The sequence below is a fragment of the Protopterus annectens genome, chromosome 15.part0 (assembly GCF_019279795.1).
Source record: "Protopterus annectens isolate FY-2018-M chromosome 15.part0, PAN1.0, whole genome shotgun sequence".
Classification (NCBI taxonomy): Eukaryota; Metazoa; Chordata; order Ceratodontiformes; family Protopteridae; genus Protopterus; species Protopterus annectens.
The window spans coordinates 526,216,484-526,238,522 of NC_056749.1; positions in this window are offsets into that span (position 1 = coordinate 526,216,484).

Here is a 22,039-nt window from a genome sequence, read left to right on the forward strand (position 1 = left end):
CAGATATCGATGTTCTCCATGCTAAGGAGAGTTTCGAGTGCGTGCATCTTGAGGTTTAAACTTCTGGCGTTGAGTAGCATTACTCAGTTTCTTATCCCTTGTGATACCTATGGAGGTGGGTTTGTCTTTTGAGCCTTGCCTAAAAAAGGCACTATGGGGGTGGCAAGAGCCTTTACCAATATCCGAAAGCCCAGGGGTGGCAGGTGCAAGCCGTCCCTAACGAAGCATCATGGCTTGTTGAGCATGTCATCCCAGGCTGACAGGCATTGGATCCCCTTTCAATGACACCAATACTTAAGCCAATTGTTGAACTTGATCATCATGTCTTCATATTGTGGCATCATTCTTGGTGAGGGTAAGATGCTACTCAAGGTCAGGGTCATACCGGCCTGGGCTACATGCTCAGAGAGCTCCTCTATGTCTCTTTTCATGTAGTCCAGGGAGGTATGTCTCAGGTCATTCACACCAGCATGGACAATGACTGAGTCATATTTGTACTTGCCTTGGAGTGACCTGAGTGCTTGTGCTATGTGGCAGATCCTAGCACCTGACAGGCAGCTCACCATGACCTTCTCCTTGTTCAGCCTGGTGAGCAGGACGTCAGTGTGCCTGATGATAGAGTCACCTATTACAAGTGTATCAGGTGTGTTGTTTAGCCTTAAGGGCTGTGACTGTTCGGCACACTGGCTTTGTGAGATATGTGTTGCACGTGTTTTGTTTTGGGGTAGTGGTTGTTTGGGTGTCTGCTTTGGAGGGCTCTGCTGCTTAGGCAGATTTTTATTTAGAGCCTCCGAGTATGTTTTTGTGTGTTTATGTGTTTGGTTTGCTGTCGTGGTAGGTCTATGTGAGACTGGAATTGTAGTGAGTGTGGTTTCCTTCTCCTCCTGACTGGTTATGCCAGCACTGAGTTGAGAGAGCTTAGCTTCCAGTTTGGCTATATGGTTGCATCTTTCACATGTGTTGGAATTTGTTGGGAGGAGGAGAGGGTTGTCTGTGTACATGAGGCAGTTGTAACATTGCCTCAAGATTCCCAGATTCACCAGCTGGACCAGAGAGGAGATTGACAACTGACCTTTGGACATGCTAGAATAGTATTGGTAATTCCTTTATAATTGAAAAAAAAGGCCAATGGGGAACAAGGTACTCAAGGGAAGTTTGTGAGGGTGTAGTGCTTTTAATTTTTTAGTGCTGACTTATATAATTGCTTTAGTGAGCAAGTGCCAGGCTTTAGAGTAGGAATAGGGTGTTTATTATGAGAACTAGATCAGTTCTAAGGGAAAAAGTGAAGAGCAGACTTTATGGAGCCGAGAATGGTTTAAACCCAATTAAGCAGAGCTGCCCGATGCTGCGCTATGCGCAAAATCGTGCAAAGCTGCGCCAAAGCAGGTTTTATACAGGGGGACTTGAAAGAGCTAGACATTGGCCCAAAACGGCCAATAGACTACAAGATTCTTGTGCTGGGAACACTCCTGCAGGGATAGATAGGCTGCTCTAAGCTCCCCACTGCCACTAGTGAACAAAGAAGCCTTCCTTTATCCAAGAAAGGAAATGGGCAACACAGGAACTTTCCAAAAGTCCAGAATACAGCAAAGCCTGTATTTGGACTACTCTAGGTCAGGAAAGATGGGAAACAAGGATAATTTTTTGTTTTTTCTTTTTGCAACAAACAGCAGGAAAATGCAATAAATATGTAACACAGGCTAGTGCACTTGAGTGTGTAGCCTCAACAGGTAAATGCAACAAACAGGACAAACTTTAAAAGTGCAGGTGCAAAAACAACTTTAAACAGTTTAAAACAGTTCAAGAAGCAGAAATACTTGCAGTTTAGCTAGATCGGACAGTCGAGCAGGTAGTAGCAGGAAAAAAAACACTTTTATCAGGTTAGCAGTTGCTCTTTTAGCCTCTCTGCTGCTAGCACCACTCTGCAGGACCACGAGGAGCTTGGCTGAGTAATAACAAGCACAAAAACCGTGCCAAAGCAGGTTTTATACAGGGGGACTTGAAAGAGCTAGAAATTGGCCCAAAACGGCCAATAGACTATCAGATTCTTGTGCTGGGAACACTCCTCCAGGGATAGATAGGCTGCTCTAAGCTCCCCACTGCCACTGGTGAACAAAGAAGCCTCCCTTTATCCAAGAAAGGAAATGGGCGACACAGGAACTTTCCAAAAGTCCAGAATACAGCAAAGCCTGTATTTGGACTACTCTAGGTCAGGAAAGACAGGAAACAAGGATCATTTTTTTTGTTTTTTTTTTCTTTTTTGCAACAAACAGCAGGAAAATGCAATAAATATGTAACACAGGCTAGCACACTTGAGTGTGTAGCCTCAACAGGTAAATGCAACAAACAGGACAAACTTTAAAAGTGCAGGTGCAAAACAACTTTAAACAGTTTAAAACAGTTCAAGAAGCATAAATACTTGCGGTTTAGCTAGATTGGACAGTTGCCCGCATAGTAGCAGGAAAAAAAAACACTTTTATCAGGTTAGTAGTCACTCTTTTAGCCTCTCTACTGCTAGCACCACTCTGCAGGACGACGAGGAGATTGGCTGAGTAGTAACAAGCGCAAAAAACACGCCAAAGTGGGTTTTATACAGCGGGGACTTGAAAGAGCTAGAAATTCAGCCCAAAACTGCCAATAGACTATCAGATTCTTGTGCTGGGAACACTCCTCCAGGGATAGATAGGCTGCTCTAAGCTCCCCACTGTCACTGGTGAACAAATAAGCCTCCCTTTATCCAAGAAAGGAAATGGGCAACACAGGAACTTTCCAAAAGTCCAGAATACAGCAAAGCCTGTATTTGGACTACTCTAGGTCAGGAAAGACAGGAAACAAGGATCATTTTTTTTTTCTTTTTTGCAACAAACAGCAGGAAAATGCAATAAATATGTAACACAGGCTAGCACACTTGAGTGTGTAGCCTCAACAGGTATATGCAACAAACAGGACAAACTTTAAAAGTGCAGGTGCGAAAACAACTTTAAACAGTTTAAAACAGTTCAAAAAGCAGAAATACTTGCAGTTTAGCTAGATCGGACTGTTGCCCAGGTAGTAGTAGGAAAAAAAAAAACACTTTTATCAGGTTAGCAGTTGGTCTTTTAGCCTCTCTGCTGCTAGCACCACTCTGCAGGACCACGAGGAGCTTGGCTGAGTAGTAACAAGTGCAAAAACCACGCCAAAGCGGGTTTTATACAGGGGGACTTGAAAGAGCTAGAAATTGGCCCAAAATGGCCAATAGACTACCAGATTCTTGTGCTGGGAACACTCCTCTAGGGATAGATAGGCTGCTCTAAGCTTCCCACTGCCACTGGTGAACAAAGAAGCCTCCCTTTATCCAAGAAAGGAAATGGGCAACACAGGAACTTTCCAAAAGTCCAGAATACAGCAAAGCCTGTATTTGGACTACTGTAGGTCAGGAAAGATGGGAAACAAGGATAATTTTTTTGTTTTTTTCTTTTTTTGCAACAAACAGCAGGAATATCCAATAAATATGTAACACAGGCTAGCGCACTTGAGTGTGTAGCCTCAACAGGTAAATGCAACAAACAGGACAAACTTTAAAAGTGCAGGTGCAAAAACAACTTTAAACAGTTTAAAACAGTTCAAGAAGCAGAAATACTTGCAGTTTAGCTAGATCGGACAGTCACCTAGGTAGTAGCAGGAAACAAAAACACTTTTATCAGGTTAGCAGTCGCTCTTTTAGCCTCTCTGCTGCTAGCACCACTCTGCAGGACCACGAGGAGCTTCGCTGAGTAGTAACAATGTGGCAATAGGCAACGTATTGTGACCATCTACCTGCACAGCCAAGAGGATGGTGTATCAGTGTGCCTCATTATGGAGTCAACTATAGCTACGATATTGGAATGTGTGGAGGCTTGGTTATGGGCTCTTGACTTAGGTCAGTATGGATCTTAGATGTAAATTTCCTGGTGGGTATATTTGTGAAATTGTCCATGGTACTTGTTTCTTAGGGTACATTATGGAGGCCTTTGTGGCTTAGGTAGGTTATGTTTAAGAGCCTCAGCATATGTAGGTCCATGTGTTTGGTCTAATCTGTGGGTGATTGATTTAGTGTGGTGTTGTGTGGTACTAACAACCTGAATGTTATTTGTCATGTGTTCATGTGGGAGCTTTGCAGCCAATAACATTATACAACATCGTATAACTACACCTCTCACACACTGTATCAGTTTCTTTATCTTATAGTTGGTTGTCAGTAAACATGAGACAACTGTTACATTGTTGAAATGGGCATCCTGAGACAATGTAACAGTTGTCTCATGTTTACTGACATACACAATGCCTATCGGACGCTAGTCAAATCAATTTTATACTGAATAATTATGTTTGGTCATAATATTTCAGTAGGAAAGACCATATTCTTCAGATAAATTTTCATAGCTTTTTCAAAAGAGAATTAATGAGCTGAGAGATATTTATAGATGCATAATCTTGCATTTGATTAAATAAGGCAAAGTGAGACACACTGGTCATGTTAATGACGTGTATGTAACCCATAAAGACACAGGGGGCATTCATAAATGTTCTGCATTGGGTACACCTTCGTGCATGTGCTGTGTTAACCTTTTTGTGTTCAGAAATTGCCCCAACATAGTGCTATATAGTGCACTAGCATTAAGACATGTGGCACTCCACACTCTGGCTTCAAGCCATGTTCAATGCTAATGAATTTGCCCAGAAGAGAGGCATATGCTAATTAGCCATGTTATCTCTTCCCCAAGAACACCCTTAAGGAAGGCATCTACACACTGAGCAATTAAAAAAATTCCTCAGCCATGTAGCTCAGTACAACCAGGCCCTCTATTTCATGGTAGTGACCAGGACCAAAAGGCCACATTCATCTACTGAACATGAAAGCAGCATGGGAATTGGGGATGGTGGGAGCCACTGGATACCACATATTACTCTATATTCTAGTTTTATAATAAAAGTGACAGCAGTATGGGGATAGGGGGTAGTGGGAGACACTAGCCATAAGGGAAACTAAAACTGTGCCATCATAGCACTTACAGGAATTGTGGGGTAGGTGGAAACACTAGTCACCAGGGAGCACTTTAAACTCATGTGCCTTAATGGCACTTCAACTACTATGAAGGACATGGAGTGGGAGGAGCCAAAAAACAGGCTGAGGGCAGACAAGTCAGGAACAGATTACAGTGTGTGTGTGTGTGTGTGTGTATGTGTGTGTGTGTGTGTGTGTGTGTGTGTGTGTGTGTGTGTGTGTGTGTGTGTGTGTGTATGAAGTGACTCGGGGAAGGATTCAATGCCTACACAAAGCAGTTATCTACAAATCAGCAATGATGTGCACATTGTGGTAGTAACTGCGATTTGGTGACATGCAAAGAAGCCAATTATTAGGTCTTTCATCATCACTGTTAACATGTGTCTGAATTGCAAAATACCATATTGTGGGAGCAGGGCCCTTTCAGTGTGAGCTGTGTGTTAGGCCCTTTCATGAAGTCCCATGAAAGTTTCTAGTCCTGGCTAAATTCCAGTCTAGACCAGTAGACAGACTTGAGTTGTTGCTAGCCTTTCAAAAAACTTTTAGACAGATCTATGGGTTGCAATTATTACAACTGAATATATATATATATATATATATATATATATATATATATATATATATATATACACACATATATATATATATATACATATATATATATATATATATATATATATATATATATACACACATATATACATGCAAATATTTCAGGCACAGGCAATAAAGTCCTTGTAGTCTTCCAATGTACCAAAACGGTTATTCCTTTAATGTGTCCAATATGTTCATAAAATTATCTAAACTAGTGTTTGCTTTAATGTAATTTGTTATTATCTATTCCATGTATCAGCTACTCTTTCACAAAACCAATTAGTGCACCTCTCATTCCTATACAATCTTCTACATAGCTTATCTGATGTTTCTGTACTACACTTTGATAACCCCAAACATTCCCAGAGGTAGTTGTCTCTAAATCCCCTATATACTTGAATAAGGACTCCTATCAAATGTCTATATGAGATACAGGTCTATATTAAAACATTGAAGTTTCATAACTTTGAATGTTCTAATATCGACCCCTATTCAGCGAACGCTGAAAATAGCAAAGCTACAGAAAACCAAATTTTTTTCCTAGGGAAAGAATTTGGTTGTCTGTTTCTGTCACTTTGCTATTTTCAGCACTGTGGTGGAAAGTTATGGGTTGGATTCAGGTAAGTGTGCGATTGGGCATGGGTTAGGTGATTTAGGGTTAGGGCGTGGGTTAGGTATGTGTGGATGTGATGGTAATGGCGGGTTAGGTGAGTTAGGGTTAGGGCGCGGGTCAGGTACGTGTGCGATTGTATGGATGTGAGGGTTAAGGCGGGTTAGATGAGTTAGGGTTAGGGCGCGGGTCAAGTAAGTGTGAGATTGTGTGGACGTGAGGGTTAGGGCAGGGTAGGTGAGTTAGGGTTAGGGAGCGGGTGAGGTGAGTGTGCAATAGTGATGGACCTTAGGGCAGGGTTTGGGTTAAGGTAAGTGGATAGTTAGTGGTGTATGTACAGTTTAGTGTAGGGTTAGATGTAAGATTTTAGGTGTATGTATGTGGATTGCTGTTTGTTTGGTGTGCTTGTGTTGTGTGTATGTGTTTTGGAACAGCGAATTTTTTCCCTAGGAAAAAATTCGCTGTTCTGCATGTTCAATGTTGTCAGCATTCGCTGAATAGGGGTCTGCAATCATAAATTTGGTTTTAAACTGAAAGCTAAATAAGTCTCCATCTGCTAATCTCAGGAGCTGCAGGAGCTGGGTAGGGTAGTGGGAAGGAGTGACTTTGTTGTTCACCCAATCCAGGAGAGAGAGAGGGATCTCTGACTGCACTACAACATAGGGCCTGGTGATAAAGATGGTGCCATAATCGTGCTGTTGATTACCATTATTTTGCCAGCCTTGAAAGGTGGGCAGTGAAGTATATGGCATCAGTAGTTCTAGCTCCACCCACTTAGAACATCAAACCTCTCAACTGTACAGATTTTTAATTCATACTTTTGGCCCTTTTTTCATAAAATTGTAGTTTTCTGGCAAATTAGTGGTAAATCATTAAAGACTGAAATTAGAAAATAGTGACAGACATTTGAGTTTCAGACTTCATACCATTCATAAAAGTTATGCTAGTGCAAAACCTTTTATTCTATCAACTTGCTAAGTTTCTAAGAGCAATATTTAAAAATTGTCCCTATTTTTGGGCCTTTGTCCCACTTTTATTTATGACTTTGTCTAGATTTCTTGCTCTAAGAGGTTGAGAGGTATGTAGAGCATACAAAAATCCCCCAGCGTGCAGGGCAGCATATGTGATACTGCCAGCTGCTTTGCTGTCTTGCCCTTTCCAGCTCACTACTAGTGCTGTCCCAGCCTTGGGAGATAGTACTGGGGACATTCAAGGTAAAACTAATGCAGCCAAGCAGCTGATTTCAGCTGGATGGCTCACAAAAGGGAAGAAGTCAAGAAAAATGAATAAACCTGCATGTGCACTATTGTAGTATTCTCTGTGCAAACTAAACACATGGGCAAGGTTGAACTGTAGGTACAAAAAATAAAGGGCATAAGATTATTTTTTTCAAATAGATTTGCACTCTTAGTTTAAAGCAACACAATATACTTAGCAATGATATACTCACGTCTATGGGCATGTTAAAAACAAATTGCGCTACACAACTACAGAATAACACAAAACATGTTATCTATAACCAAAGTAAGCACAATGGACTAGATTCCAAAAGACTTGCTCTAAGTGACTTACTCTGATGTATGGCCTATCTATAAGACAGGCTTACACTGGAGTAAGTAATTTACACTGAGAGTATGTCTTTTGGAATCAGGCCCAATATGATGATGACAGAAGTGGAAACTGCTTCAAACAAGCAGTTCTGTGAGACTGTCTGAGCTGAGAATTTGCATATTTGTAGGGCAGCTAAAATGTGCAAGTTGACTGTACACTCACGTTCAAGCAGTGTTAAGTTCAAATCTGTACAGAGACTGCAAGAATTAGCCAATCATATAACTGAACTGAACGAAAAGTGAAATTATAAAGCTTTTCAAACAAAATACATATATAAAAAAGAGTATAGAAAAAATATATCATTCTAAGCAACGTCACTGTAAATGTCAAAACTCAGAATGCAAAGCTTTGAACTACAAATGACATTTTACAGAATTACCCTGATGTATATGAATATTTAGTATGTCTTTAAACTGAATATTGTATTAAACTATGATTGGAAGCTTTATCAGTGATAAATGCTTATTTCAGAGTACCTATAGCTCCGAGACAAAAAAGAGCAAGAGTGTAAAAGAATGGAACTGCTGATGATAATAGTTGAAGAAACTGACATTACCGAATGGGTTGATGGTATGGTGATTGCTGTGAAGTTGGGCATTGTCGGGATTTGCATAGATGCAGATGATTTGAATAAATAGATCCTAAGAGAACACTACCATACCCTGACCAAACAGGAAGCAGTTGATAGTATGCTTAGCACAATGTTTTTTTTTTTCCTCAGTGCTTGAGGCTAACTGGGGATTTAGCCAAATTAATCTGAATAAAACTATAGCTAACTTATGTACCCAAAATATACGCTTGGACAGATATTGAGCACTGAGATTGCCATTTGGTATTTCCTTGGCACCAGACATCCTTAAATGTGTGCTGTAGCTGATATTACTGAAAGCTTAGAAATTGATATAAACGTTACTACTGACATTCTAGTTTGGGTGCTACCAAACAACAACGTGGCATCAGATTAATTAAGCTAATAGACAGGCTGACATCACAAGGACTGAAAATGAATACAGAAAAATGTAAAACTGATGTAAAACCTTTTATTCCTCTTTTCCAAGCCTCGTTTAGCTATCCAGCTGTCTTCCCAGTTATCATACCAGAAAACCCCCTGGATCCCTTACTTGCTCCTGACAAGTTTCCTTTGGTAAAGCTCTACTGCTGGGATAGTCTTCATATTTGCAGACAATTAACCTTATGATGCATAGTTGTAATGCCTGTAGAATGAGGTATCCCATAGGAAGACATAGGTCATAGTATTTGCAGCCTTCATTTATGCAGTGGCCAGTCAACTGTCCTTAGTCCTATATCCATTACCATCATGCTGACATCATAACAGTCAGTTGGGTAAGCAATTAGGAGTGGCTTAAGTATGCATCCACCACAGACCCTTGGAGCAACAGACATCTTAACCCTCCAAAATGGAATAGTTCTCTATTCTTTTTTGTAAATCTCCTTTGGACTCCTTCACATTTTTTCAATTGGCCTTGAGTACAAATACAAACAGTGTTATTGTACTCCAGTAATGTCTTAGATAAGTTTTAAATACCAAAGTCAATACACGCTCTTCCCTAGTGGATAACCTTCTTAACAGACATCCCATATATTTACTTCTTTTTATAGAAATTTGATCTGCATGTGTATTAAAGGACAACTTAGATGTAGTAAATATACCCAAGTCTTATTTATATTTCTGTGCCACATTTAATGAGGAAGACACCAAATATATAGGAAGCTTTGGGCATATAATTGAAAAATGTATTATCTTACACTTGTTTAGACTAAATGTTAAAACTGCTTCCAGTACCCAACAACTTAGACACTATAAATGCTTAAGTAATTTACATCAGAGGGATTTTGAATTGAGAAACCAATCTTGCAATCATCAGCAAAATTATAAACCCAGAATGTATTATTCTTGGGTGATATAGCAAACACCATATTAAACAATATTGGTTCCAAGAGAGAGAAACCTGAGGTAGTCCAGCTTTAACCTGTGGGCAATTAGAATAAGAAAGTTGGTGGTGGGGGGGGCATGGCCAAGATGCCAGTCTGATAGCAACAGAAATCCATAGCTCTGCTTAGATTTTAATATCCTGACAGAAAATATACTTTAATTTTTAGGAAAACTCAAACTAAAAGTATACTAAAAGTTAGATTAAAATAGACTATTTATTATTTTCTAAAAATTAATACATAGTCAAGAGAATTTTTTAATTATTCCTGTCAAGAAGTTTTCTACTGGAGATCTCAACATGAGCAACTCAAACAACCCTCACCAGGAGAGTGCAGTGAAGAAAGAACTACATCTTATAATAACAAACATCCAAGAACTGTCACTAAAAACATGAGCAACGTGAAGAACCCACAGCAGGAGAGTGCAGTGAAGAAAGAACTACATCTTATAATAACAAACATCCAAGAACTGTCACTAAAAACATGAGCAACGTGAAGAACCCACACCAGGAGAGTGCAGTGAAGAAAGAACTACATCTTATAATAACAAACATCCAAGAACTGTCACTAAAAACATGAGCAACGTGAAGAGCCCACACCAGGAGAGTGCAGTGAAGAAAGAACTACATCTTATAATAACAAACATCCAAGAACTGTCACTAAAAACATGAGCAACGTGAAGAACCCACACCAGGAGAGTGCAGTGAAGAAAGAACTACATCTTATAATAACAAACATCCAAGAACTGTCACTAAAGCATGAGCAACGTGAAGAACCCACACCAGGAGAGTGCAGTGAAGAAAGAACTACATCTTATAATAACAAACATCCAAGAACTGTCACTAAAGCATGAGCAACGTGAAGAACCCACACCAGGAGAGTGCAGTGAAGAAAGAACTACATCTTATAATAACAAACATCCAAGAACTGTCACTAAAAACATGAGCAACGTGAAGAACCCACAGCAGGAGAGTGCAGTGAAGAAAGAACTACATCTTATAATAACAAACATCCAAGAACTGTCACTAAAAACATGAGCAACGTGAAGAACCCACACCAGGAGAGTGCAGTGAAGAAAGAACTACATCTTATAATAACAAACATCCAAGAACTGTCACTAAAGCATGAGCAACGTGAAGAACCCACACCAGGAGAGTGCAGTGAAGAAAGAACTACATCTTATAATAACAAACATCCAAGAACTGTCACTAAAAACATGAGCAACGTGAAGAACCCACAGCAGGAGAGTGCAGTGAAGAAAGAACTACATCTTATAATAACAAACATCCAAGAACTGTCACTAAAAACATGAGCAACGTGAAGAACCCACACCAGGAGAGTGCAGTGAAGAAAGAACTACATCTTATAATAACAAACAACCAAGAACTGTCACTAAAAACATGAGCAACGTGAAGAACCCACACCAGGAGAGTGCAGTGAAGAAAGAACTACATCTTATAATAACAAACATCCAAGAACTGTCACTAAAACATGAGCAATGTGAAGAACCCACACCAGGAGAGTGCAGTGAAGAAAGAACTACATCTTATAATAACAAACATCCAAGAACTGTCACTAAAACATGAGCAACGTGAAGAACCCACACCAGGAGAGTGCAGTGAAGAAAGAACTACATCTTATAATAACAAACATCCAAGAACTGTCACTAAAACATGAGCAACGTGAAGAACCCACAGCAGGAGAGTGCAGTGAAGAAAGAACTACATCTTATAATAACAAACATCCAAGAACTGTCACTAAAAACATGAGCAACGTGAAGAACCCACACCAGGAGAGTGCAGTGAAGAAAGAACTACATCTTATAATAACAAACATCCAAGAACTGTCACTAAAAACATGAGCAACGTGAAGAACCCACACCAGGAGAGTGCAGTGAAGAAAGAACTACATCTTATAATAACAAACATCCAAGAACTGTCACTAAAAACATGAGCAACTTGAAGAACCCACACCAGGAGAGTGCAGTGAAGAAAGAAATACATCTTATAATAACAAACATCCAAGAACTGTCACTAAAAACATGAGCAACGTGAAGAACCCACACCAGGAGAGTGCAGTGAAGAAAGAACTACATCTTATAATAACAACCATCCAAGAACTGTCACTAAAAACATGAGCAACGTGAAGAACCCACACCAGGAGAGTGCAGTGAAGAAAGAACTACATCTTATAATAACAAACATCCAAGAACTGTCACTAAAAACATGAGCAACGTGAAGAACCCACACCAGGAGAGTGCAGTGAAGAAAGAATTACATCTTATAATAATAAACATCCAGGAACTGTCACTAAAACATGAGCAACGTGAAGAACCCACACCAGGAGAGTGCAGTGAAGAAAGAACTACATCTTATAATAACAAACATCCAAGAACTGTCACTAAAAACATGAGCAACGTGAAGAACCCACACCAGGAGAGTGCAGTGAAGAAAGAACTACATCTTATAATAACAAACATCCAAGAACTGTCACTAAAAACATGAGCAACGTGAAGAACCCACACCAGGAGAGTGCAGTGAAGAAAGAACTGCATCTTATAATAACAAACATCCAAGAACTGTCACTAAAAACATGAGCAACGTGAAGAACCCACACCAGGAGAGTGCAGTGAAGAAAGAACTACATCTTATAATAACAAACATCCAAGAACTGTCACTAAAAACATGAGCAACGTGAAGAACCCACACCAGGAGAGTGCAGTGAAGAAAGAACTACATCTTATAACAAACATCCAAGAACTGTCACTAAAAACATGAGCAACGTGAAGAACCCACACCAGGAGAGTGCAGTGAAGAAAGAACTACATCTTATAATAACAAACATCCAAGAACTGTCACTAAAAACATGAGCAACGTGAAGAACCCACACCAGGAGAGTGCAGTGAAGAAAGAACTACATCTTATAATAACAAACATCCAAGAACTGTCACTAAAAACATGAGCAACGTGAAGAACCCACACCAGGAGAGTGCAGTGAAGAAAGAACTACATCTTATAACAAACATCCAAGAACTGTCACTAAAATGGACAAATTCGAAAACAAAATGGATATTATCAAACAAGAATGCAGTAAACAACTGGAACTTCTAAATGGAATAGTAAAAAAAAAACAATCTGAGCAGATTCTTGCCTTAGAGGAAACAATAATTGACCTAGATACTAGAGTGATAGAAAATGAACATCACAATGAATTTCTTCTGAAACAAAACACCAAGCATTTTGAGAAACTGGAAGACCTTGAAAGTAGATCAAGGAGGAATAACATAAGAATATTTGAAATTCCTGAGAAAGAAGAGGTTGCTAACATGATTCAGTTTCTCAATAAGTGGTTTTCATCAGCACTAAACATGCCTGAATCCCTCTCTTTTGGAATTGAGAGGGCCTATTGGTCCCTGGCAAATCCAGCTTCATCTCTGAGTTCAACTAACCCCAGGTCTATAATAGATTTCTTTCCTCACAAGACAAGGACTTAGTGCTGAAATCAGCTTGGACTAAATCCCCTATCAAGATGGGTGAAACAGTTATTCATTTTGACAATGACTATACCTCTACAGTCATATCCAGAAAAAAGGAGTGTGTTCCTCTAATTAAGTCCTTGAAAAAAGCCAATATTAAAGTTCAAATTCTTTTTCCTGAGACAATAAAAATCACCTTGCCAGAATGAGTGAAGATCTTTGATTCCCTACAAGAAGCAGTAGAATTTATCCAAAGGACGAAAATACTGTCAGACATAGAAGAAATGGAATGGTCATCCCAGAGTTTGAAGAGACAGGCAACAAAAAATGGATGGTCTATGAAGGAAGGAGCAAACAAAACTAAGAAACTAAAGGACAAATGAATAAATTCCTTCTAATTTAAAATGCTTTGTTTTATGAATCATAATATATTTGATGCTGGAAAGTCTCTATGCTGTAAGGTAATGTGAATCATTTTTATTATTAACTTTCTCTTTTCCTTTCTATATCTACTTCTTCTAATTACATATAGTACTAAGTATTTAAATAACATTCTCTCTCTCTCTCTTCTTTCTTTCTATTCTTTTTCATTGCCAATGTTCCTTTTCTCTCTTTTTCCCATTATAAGTACTTTACATACTTTCCCTTTTAAATAACTCCAAATGATGTATGTCTTCTAATTCTTCAGTAATAATATAATTTGACTTAATACCAAAGTGCATTTATTTCCTGTGGGTTAGTGGTGAGGTAACAAGGTGTTTCTAACTATTTCTTTTAGACTCTTTGTTTAGATACATTTAAACATTAATACAGTATATTAATGGTGTTTTATAGATAGCTAAATATAAGTTTTATATATATATATATATATATATATATATATATATATATATATATTAGGTTCTTTTTTATTTTTTTCTCTCTCTCTGGCCTGGTTAACTGGTGGGTAAATCACTGAAATGTTATAATATGATTTCTGATTTGAGGCAGCTGTTGTTACTTCTAAATAGCTGTTTTTATATGAAAGGGTTAATTTTTTCATGATGTTGATGTTTTGTGAGGAAACTAGTGGTCTGTGTAACTGTTCTTATTGTGGAGATTCATGACATGCACTGACAAGGCAGCTTGAGTGTGTTTTTTTTTTTTTTTTTGCTTTCTGTAAACTCTAAAAGCTTCATGATCTGAATTTCCTAGCGAAAATGCTTTTGTCTTCACTAGAGACAACGTCTGTTGTGCATGAGCCTATTTAGATACTTTTTAACAAGTTTATGAAGCTCCAGCCTGAGGAAACAACAGTGATGACATCATTTTACCTTTTGAACGTGTTAAATGGTTGTTCTTAGAATTCTTTTCTCTTACAATTCTGTTATCCTTCACTAAATACTTTAAATGGTAAATAATTAATTCTGATAAAAGTGTTTAATGCCTTTGAAAATGTGTATGTTCTCTTATAGATGCATACATTCTGCAGATTCAATGACACTATTAGTAACTAAATGACATCAAGTGAACTGGGTGCCGCATTAGAAAACTCATTATGCATATTAACATTAGACTTATGTTATATAACTAAATCTTTAGTAACTAAACAGAGGGTTGTGAAGCCTCCTTTTTTTTCTCTCACTTTCTCCCCCTTCCTGATGAAAGACATCAACATAGATATTGTTAATATATATGACTAATATGTGTATAATTGCAAAATATAATAGTCATGTTGTAATAAGTGTTTTATATTATATATATATATATATATATATATATATATATATATATATATAGATATATATATATATATATATATTCAACAGATCCTTACATGAAAAATGTTAGATAGATGACTGACAAAATGCTTAAATTATCTGATGTTTCTTGAAAAGTCTTGGAAATAATGACAATCTTCTTAATCTTCAGCTTCTAATGTTTATACATACTTTGATCTGATGTGTATTTCTGGCATATCTACATATTAGAGGTGCTATTATCATATGTGACATATTCATATAGCTTCAGATATATTGAAAACTCATTCTAATGTATATTTCATGGATTCAGATTTCTTTAGTTGCTTTCATAATGCTTTTCTTTTTTGTTTTTATACTATATTCTAAGCAGAGATGGATAATTTGTGTTGTTTGGTATTGGAGAGGTAGTGGATGGATGGTTTAGTTAAGTTTTTAACTAAACCAGAAACTTTATATTTCATGTATGTGTTCGTAAATAGCTTGGGGTTTTGAAAGTAGTGCTTAATACACATTATGCATCCATGATAAGTAAGTTTTTAGTATATTTCAAGTCAACATGGAAGAAAGGTCTTTCAGTTAGTAATAACATACACATTATAGTCAATGGCTTATAAATGTTTATCATTAAATAGTAATGGTTTGAACAATAATGTCAAAAGAGCTGGTTTACTTAAATATATCAAAATGCATAAAGCCCAGATCATCTTTTTACAGGGAACCCATCTATTAAAAAAATCTATAGAAATTCTCATTCAGTGGCTATACCATTCTGGCTAATTCATGTTTTAAGACTAAGAGAAGGGACACTTTTATTCTATGTAAAAACACTTATACTATGCCAAGAATTATAGATACAATTTCAGATAAAGATGGGATGCTAAGCATGGTTATTTTGGAAATCAATAGGAAGTATTTACTTTGATTAATACATACTGGATACCAGGACCGAGTACTAAATATGTTGAGAAATATCTGGACCCGATTACTTTAAATGCAAAAGAGGAAAGTATAGCAACAGGTGAATTTAACTGCCTATTATCAGGCAATGATACTTCTAAAAATGGTAAACTAACATCTCAAGCCAAGAAGTTAAATGACTTTACAAACCAGATGAACCTTAAAGATATACATGGTCTAAGAGAACATTATTACTTATTCTATACTCACTATTCATATTGGTTTGGTACCTAAAGGGCCCATAGCCATACCAGAAGAATGTAGAGCCCCGGCAATCACTGACACACAGGTTAAAACAGCCCTATCCAAAGCCAAAAACACAGCATCAACGGGACTGGATGGTGTCCCAGGCTGTGTCTTACATGAGCTCCAAAATTAACTAACCCCTCACCTAAACACACTGTTCAAACTCAGCCTCTCTATGTACCCATAGAGTGGTTCACAGCTGCAGTTATCCCGCTCCACAAAGGTGGAGCCACAACGGACCCCGGGAACTATCGCCCTATAGCTCCCTCAGCTTACACCAAGGGTCCGACCACACACAATCACAAGTGAATAACTTGATCTTTAACCTATTTTCTGTGGATTTGACTACAGAACAGTTATCTATCTTAAATAGAGGTTTATCATTTGTACCAGCTAACAAGATGAATTTAGTTGACACAATTCTAGAATTAAATATGTTTGCTAGGAATACTATGCTTAAAACCATTTTTGTGAATGGGGATGTGAATACCACAAATGTATGTGATTTTTAAGAAACTTAGTTGTTATATACCCAACAATTCTCCTGCTATGGAGGCATTTATAAAGATGTGTGAGGATGACCTGAGAAAATCAATTAATGAGAGATCCAAGAACTGTTTTACAATCTTACTATGAAGGAGAGTGAGGCACTAGAGGCCATTGACTAGGGCTGAGCATTTGGTTATTAGGCCTGCTGACAAGGGCAGTGGGATAGTCACCTTTGATACCATGGAATATCTTGAGAAAATGCGTCAGATGTTATATGATGATAAAGTATATGCTATATTGCAGAAATTTCAGATGAATGGCATCATAGATAGGTTGAATTTCTACATATATGATTTATTGATAAGTGATCAAATTGACTATTCACTATACACATATTTTTCATGTAGAGCATCCCACAATACCAGTCATATATGGCCTACCCAAAGTCCATAAAGATCCTGCGAATCCCCCTCTCCAATCAATGTATCGGGCCAAGGTTGGCTCACTGAGCCTTTGTCTCTATACATATTGAAACAGCTCAGAAATGTATTGAATACTATAGAGACTGTATTGAGTGACAGCAAACAGTTCTTGGAGCAACTGTATGTTTGGGCCAGTCCTAGGAATGGTACTGATATTTGCAATGTATTCTTTGTAATGCTAGATGTGAATTTTTTATTCACAGTGATCCCCAATGATGAGGGACTTGAGAATGTAAGGCACTTTCTAACAAAAGAGAGTAACTTCTCTACCACTAAGGTCAACATGATCTGTGCCCTACTGGATATGATCTTAGAAAATAATATATTTCTTTCTGAAAATGAGTTTTTCCTCCAGAAAGTGGGGGGTCACTATGGATACAGTGTGTGCAAATACATATGCCAACATTGTACTGGCCCAATGGGAGAAAGAGATTTTTTTTGCTGTGACATGTTTAAGCAACATGTCACCTTTTATAAACATTTTGTTGATGACATCTTTTTCACATGGCATGGCAATGAGATGCAGCTAGCGAGTTTTATGAGATTTTTAGGGAGTACTACCTCCTATCTCTCTTTTTCTCTACAGTACTCTCAAACTAAAATTGATTTCTTGGATATTAATGTGAACAACAATATGCTTGGTAATATTTCAACTAGGTTATATAGAAAAAGCTGTAGGAAAAACAATATTCTTCATCGTTCTAGCATGCACCCCAGACACGTAACTAGGAATATAGTTAAGACTCGGGTATTATGTTGTAAGAAATTATATACTGATGGGGGAGACCTTGCAGAGGCGTTGGATGGTCTGCGTGTAGATCTTTTGAATAGGGGATACAAAGTTTATGAGATTAATAAATCTATGGAAGAAGTGAGCTCCCTTGATTATAATAAAACCAGGCCTTATTTTTCTGAAGAACTCCCTACCAATGTACATGATGAAAGGAGAAAGTGTGCTGAGATGGTGACTAGGCTGTGTTTAACTTTTATTAGTGATGTAAACAGGATCTGTGAGATAGTAAAAAAAACTGGCCTATTTTACTTACAGATCCTCAAATTAGTAGAGTTGTATAGTCTACTCCTAGATTTAGCTTTAAGAACAGTAAGAACTTGAAGCAACGCCTGTGTTATAAAAATAATAGAACAAGTGAAAGGTTTACCTAACAGCATAAAGGAACATTTGCCTGTAGGGCTTGTAAGATTTGCTGTAATATATGGTCAACTTGTATGGCTGTACATCCTGTACACTCGAAACCAGTAGAATTTTCTTTTTATGCAGACTGCTGCACTAAGAATATAGTTTATCTGGCTAAGTGTATTTCATGCAGTGCATTTTATATAGACAAAAGAAATTGTATGTTGAAGGAGATGGTCATGGAACATTTGAATGACATACATAATAATAAATCAACACATGCACTGGCAAAACATGTATCAGACTGTGGTATTTACCATAATTTTAAATTCTTATTTTTACAAAAAATTAATGAGAGCTTGAGAGAAGGAGGTCTACATAATGAAACTGAATACATAGAGCTGAGATGGATTGTTGATTTTAAGGCTTATGTTCCACCTGGATTGAACAGTGCTGTTTCTTTAAAACCTCTCCTAAGAAAAAGAGGTTTGCCACATTAAATTTTTATTGTGTATTTTTATTTGTTGCTACATGTATTTAAATTGCAAGTTTGTAGAAGTTTTTATTAAGGTCTGAAGAAGAGGGTAACCTTGAAAGCACTTACCTAATTTATCATTTTATTGGTAATAAAAGTTTGTTTTTATTCTCCAGCCATCACGCCTTTTTATCTTACATTATTGCCCTATATGCCTGACTAGCCTGGTCTGCAAGGCTATGGAGCACATAATCATGGAACTCATTAACAGAGACATTGGGAACCTCCAAACAGTGGAGCCTACCCAGTTTAGCTTTGTTAAGGGTAGATCATGCCTCCTAAACCTGGTGGACTTCTTTGAGACAGTTACCAAGGCTTTAGATGAGGGAAAGGAGGTCCAAACAGCCTACCTAGACCTTGCAAAGGCTTTTGACACCAATCCCCATTCTGGTATTATAGACAATCTCACCAGCCTGAACATAAACCCCTACATCACGAGATGGGTTGCCAATTGCCTCATGGATAGAACCCACACTGTGAGAATTGCAGGCTCTAGGTCCGACTCTAAACCGGTTACAAGTGGCGCCCCCCCCAGGCTCAGTCCTGGGACCTCTCCCATTCAGTATATACTTCTCAGAGGTACAGCCAAGCACAGAAGGACTATACAGATGACTGCAAACTGGGGGCCATAATTGACTCTCCGGCTGATACAGACATCCTCCAGAAGGGTCTCACTGAGATGGATACCTGGTGTCAAAATCATGGCCTCAAGCTAAATGCCAAAAAGTGCATAGTCATCCCCTTTGGAAAAAACAAAGTACCCGTGAACTACCACATATGTGGTAGTCCCCTAAATACAGAAAATGTAATAAGGGATTTAGGGACCCAAGAAGATAGTAATCTCTGCTTTGATAATCATATTGCCAAGGTGGTTAGAAAATCCTTCTATGTGGCCCACCTAATCACAAAAGGGTTCACATCTAGAACAAAAGAGATTATTGTGCCCCTCTACTCATCACTCATCAAACCCATCATAGAGTACAACACCCCATTTGGGATGTACCTTACAAGACACCTGCAACAGCTGGAAAGACCACAGAAGTACCTCACCAAGAGGATTACTGGCCTCAAACAGATGCCCCATTCAGCCTGACTGAAGAAACTCCAGCTGTACTCGGTTGTATACTGCTTACTCAGAGATGATCTCTGCCTGACATAAAAGGCCATGCCCAACCCAAAATTGATAGACATGCTCCACCTAAAAAAAAAACAAATCCCCAAGAGCCACATGCTCTAGGGATCTAAACCTCACCACAATGATAAATAGGACATGTTGGAGGGATAGATTCCTGTCCCAGAGACTCCCCATGCTTTGGAACAGGATTCCAATCTACTTTAGGCAGAGCCCCTCACTTACACTCTTCAAGAGAAACCTTGACGAGTGGATGGGAAACAGAAAATTTACCCCAGGGATCACTGCAGTGGCTCTGCTGGACAGAGGCACAGGGAACTAATGGGTCTGCTGGACAGAGGCACAGGGAACTAATCTAAGTGGGTGTCAAAAGCCAGCACATTCTGGCTAGGGTTATAGATGCTCTCGAGCAGATAGCCTAGTACTTACCTATGAACCTAAGAACCTATGAACACAAACAAACATTGATAAGGTCTTTGTATCAAATAATATATATACTCTAAAATAAGTGACATATCTGTAATGACTTGTCCACTTTTGGACCATGATGCTATAAACTTTACATTAACTACGCGGGTCTATATTGGAACATCGAATATTTAACAGTTCAAATCACTAACGGTCGACCCTTAGTGATTGAACTGTTAAAACATTGAATGTTCCAAAAGAAATTAAAATAACAAAAAAAACTAAATGGTGTAGGCAGGCGGGCAAGCCCCCCTGCACCCCCCACACCCCCCGCTACTTAAATATACCAACTCCGAGACCGCACTACATTGAAGCAAATGGATCTCCCCTTTCGGAGATTTCCATTTACTTCTTCAATGTCCTGCAGTTTCGCTATTCTCATGTCGAAGATGTCAGATTTGACATTGTCAGATTTCGAGAATTCAATATTGACCCAGCTACACATACAGATGATTTAAGATTTCTACAGAGAATTCCTGCTTATATAACTAAGTTAAATGACTTTAGGGAATGGATAATGAAAGAAATAGACCTGTTTATTGAAACAAATGATAATGGTGAAATGACTGATACTATACTATGGGACACCTTTAAAGTTTATATATACGGTATAATAAAATCTTGGTACCTTAAAAAAAGGAGAGAGTGGGACAAAGAACTTTTAGACAAAAAAAATAGACAAGATAAAAATGGATGCAAAACTAAACAACAAAGTAGCACATAGCGAAATTACTAAGTTAAATCAAAAATACTTAGAAGTTCTGAATCACGAGGTACCATAAACCTGGAAAAAATTGAAATTACAATCATATGCTGTAAATCCCAAATATCTACATAAAATAGCTGTAAGATCCAAAAAAAATAAATCAAAATCGTATTGATGAGATTAAATATAAAAGTGATGGTTCAGTTACGAGTACATCTAATTTAATGGGCATATTAGAAGTGTTCAAAAACTACTACAAATATAAATAATAACAAACCACTTTTGGAGACAGATAATGTAATAAATACTTTTATTCAAGAAAATATAACTACTAAAGTGTCAATGCAACAAAATAACATATTAAATAATCAAATAACACTAACAGAAGTGAAAGAGCAAATAAAACATTTAAAAGATAATAAAGCTCCAGGACCAGATGAAATAATTGCTGAACTATATGAGATATTTCCTGAATATATAATAAAAAAATGATAAGTGCCTTTACTATGGTTAAGCAAAAATGTATAACACTCCCATCATGGAAATACTCATTTATCTCCCCCATATTAAAACAAGGTAAGGACCCCAAATCTTGTGATTCATATAGGCTAATTTCATTACTAAACACTGATTATAAAATTTTCATGACAATATTAGCTAACAGGATAAAGAAAATATTACCTACTCTAATATGTAATGATCAGACAGGGTTCATTCTTCATAGAAAAGTGCAAGATAACATTATTAAATTACTATCATTAATAGACATAGCATGCAAATACAAAAAAAACTATTACCAGCCTAGACATAGAGAAGGTTTTTGATTCTATTAGTTGGTCTTATCTACAAAGAATTCTGATTGGTTTTGAATTCATCTCAGA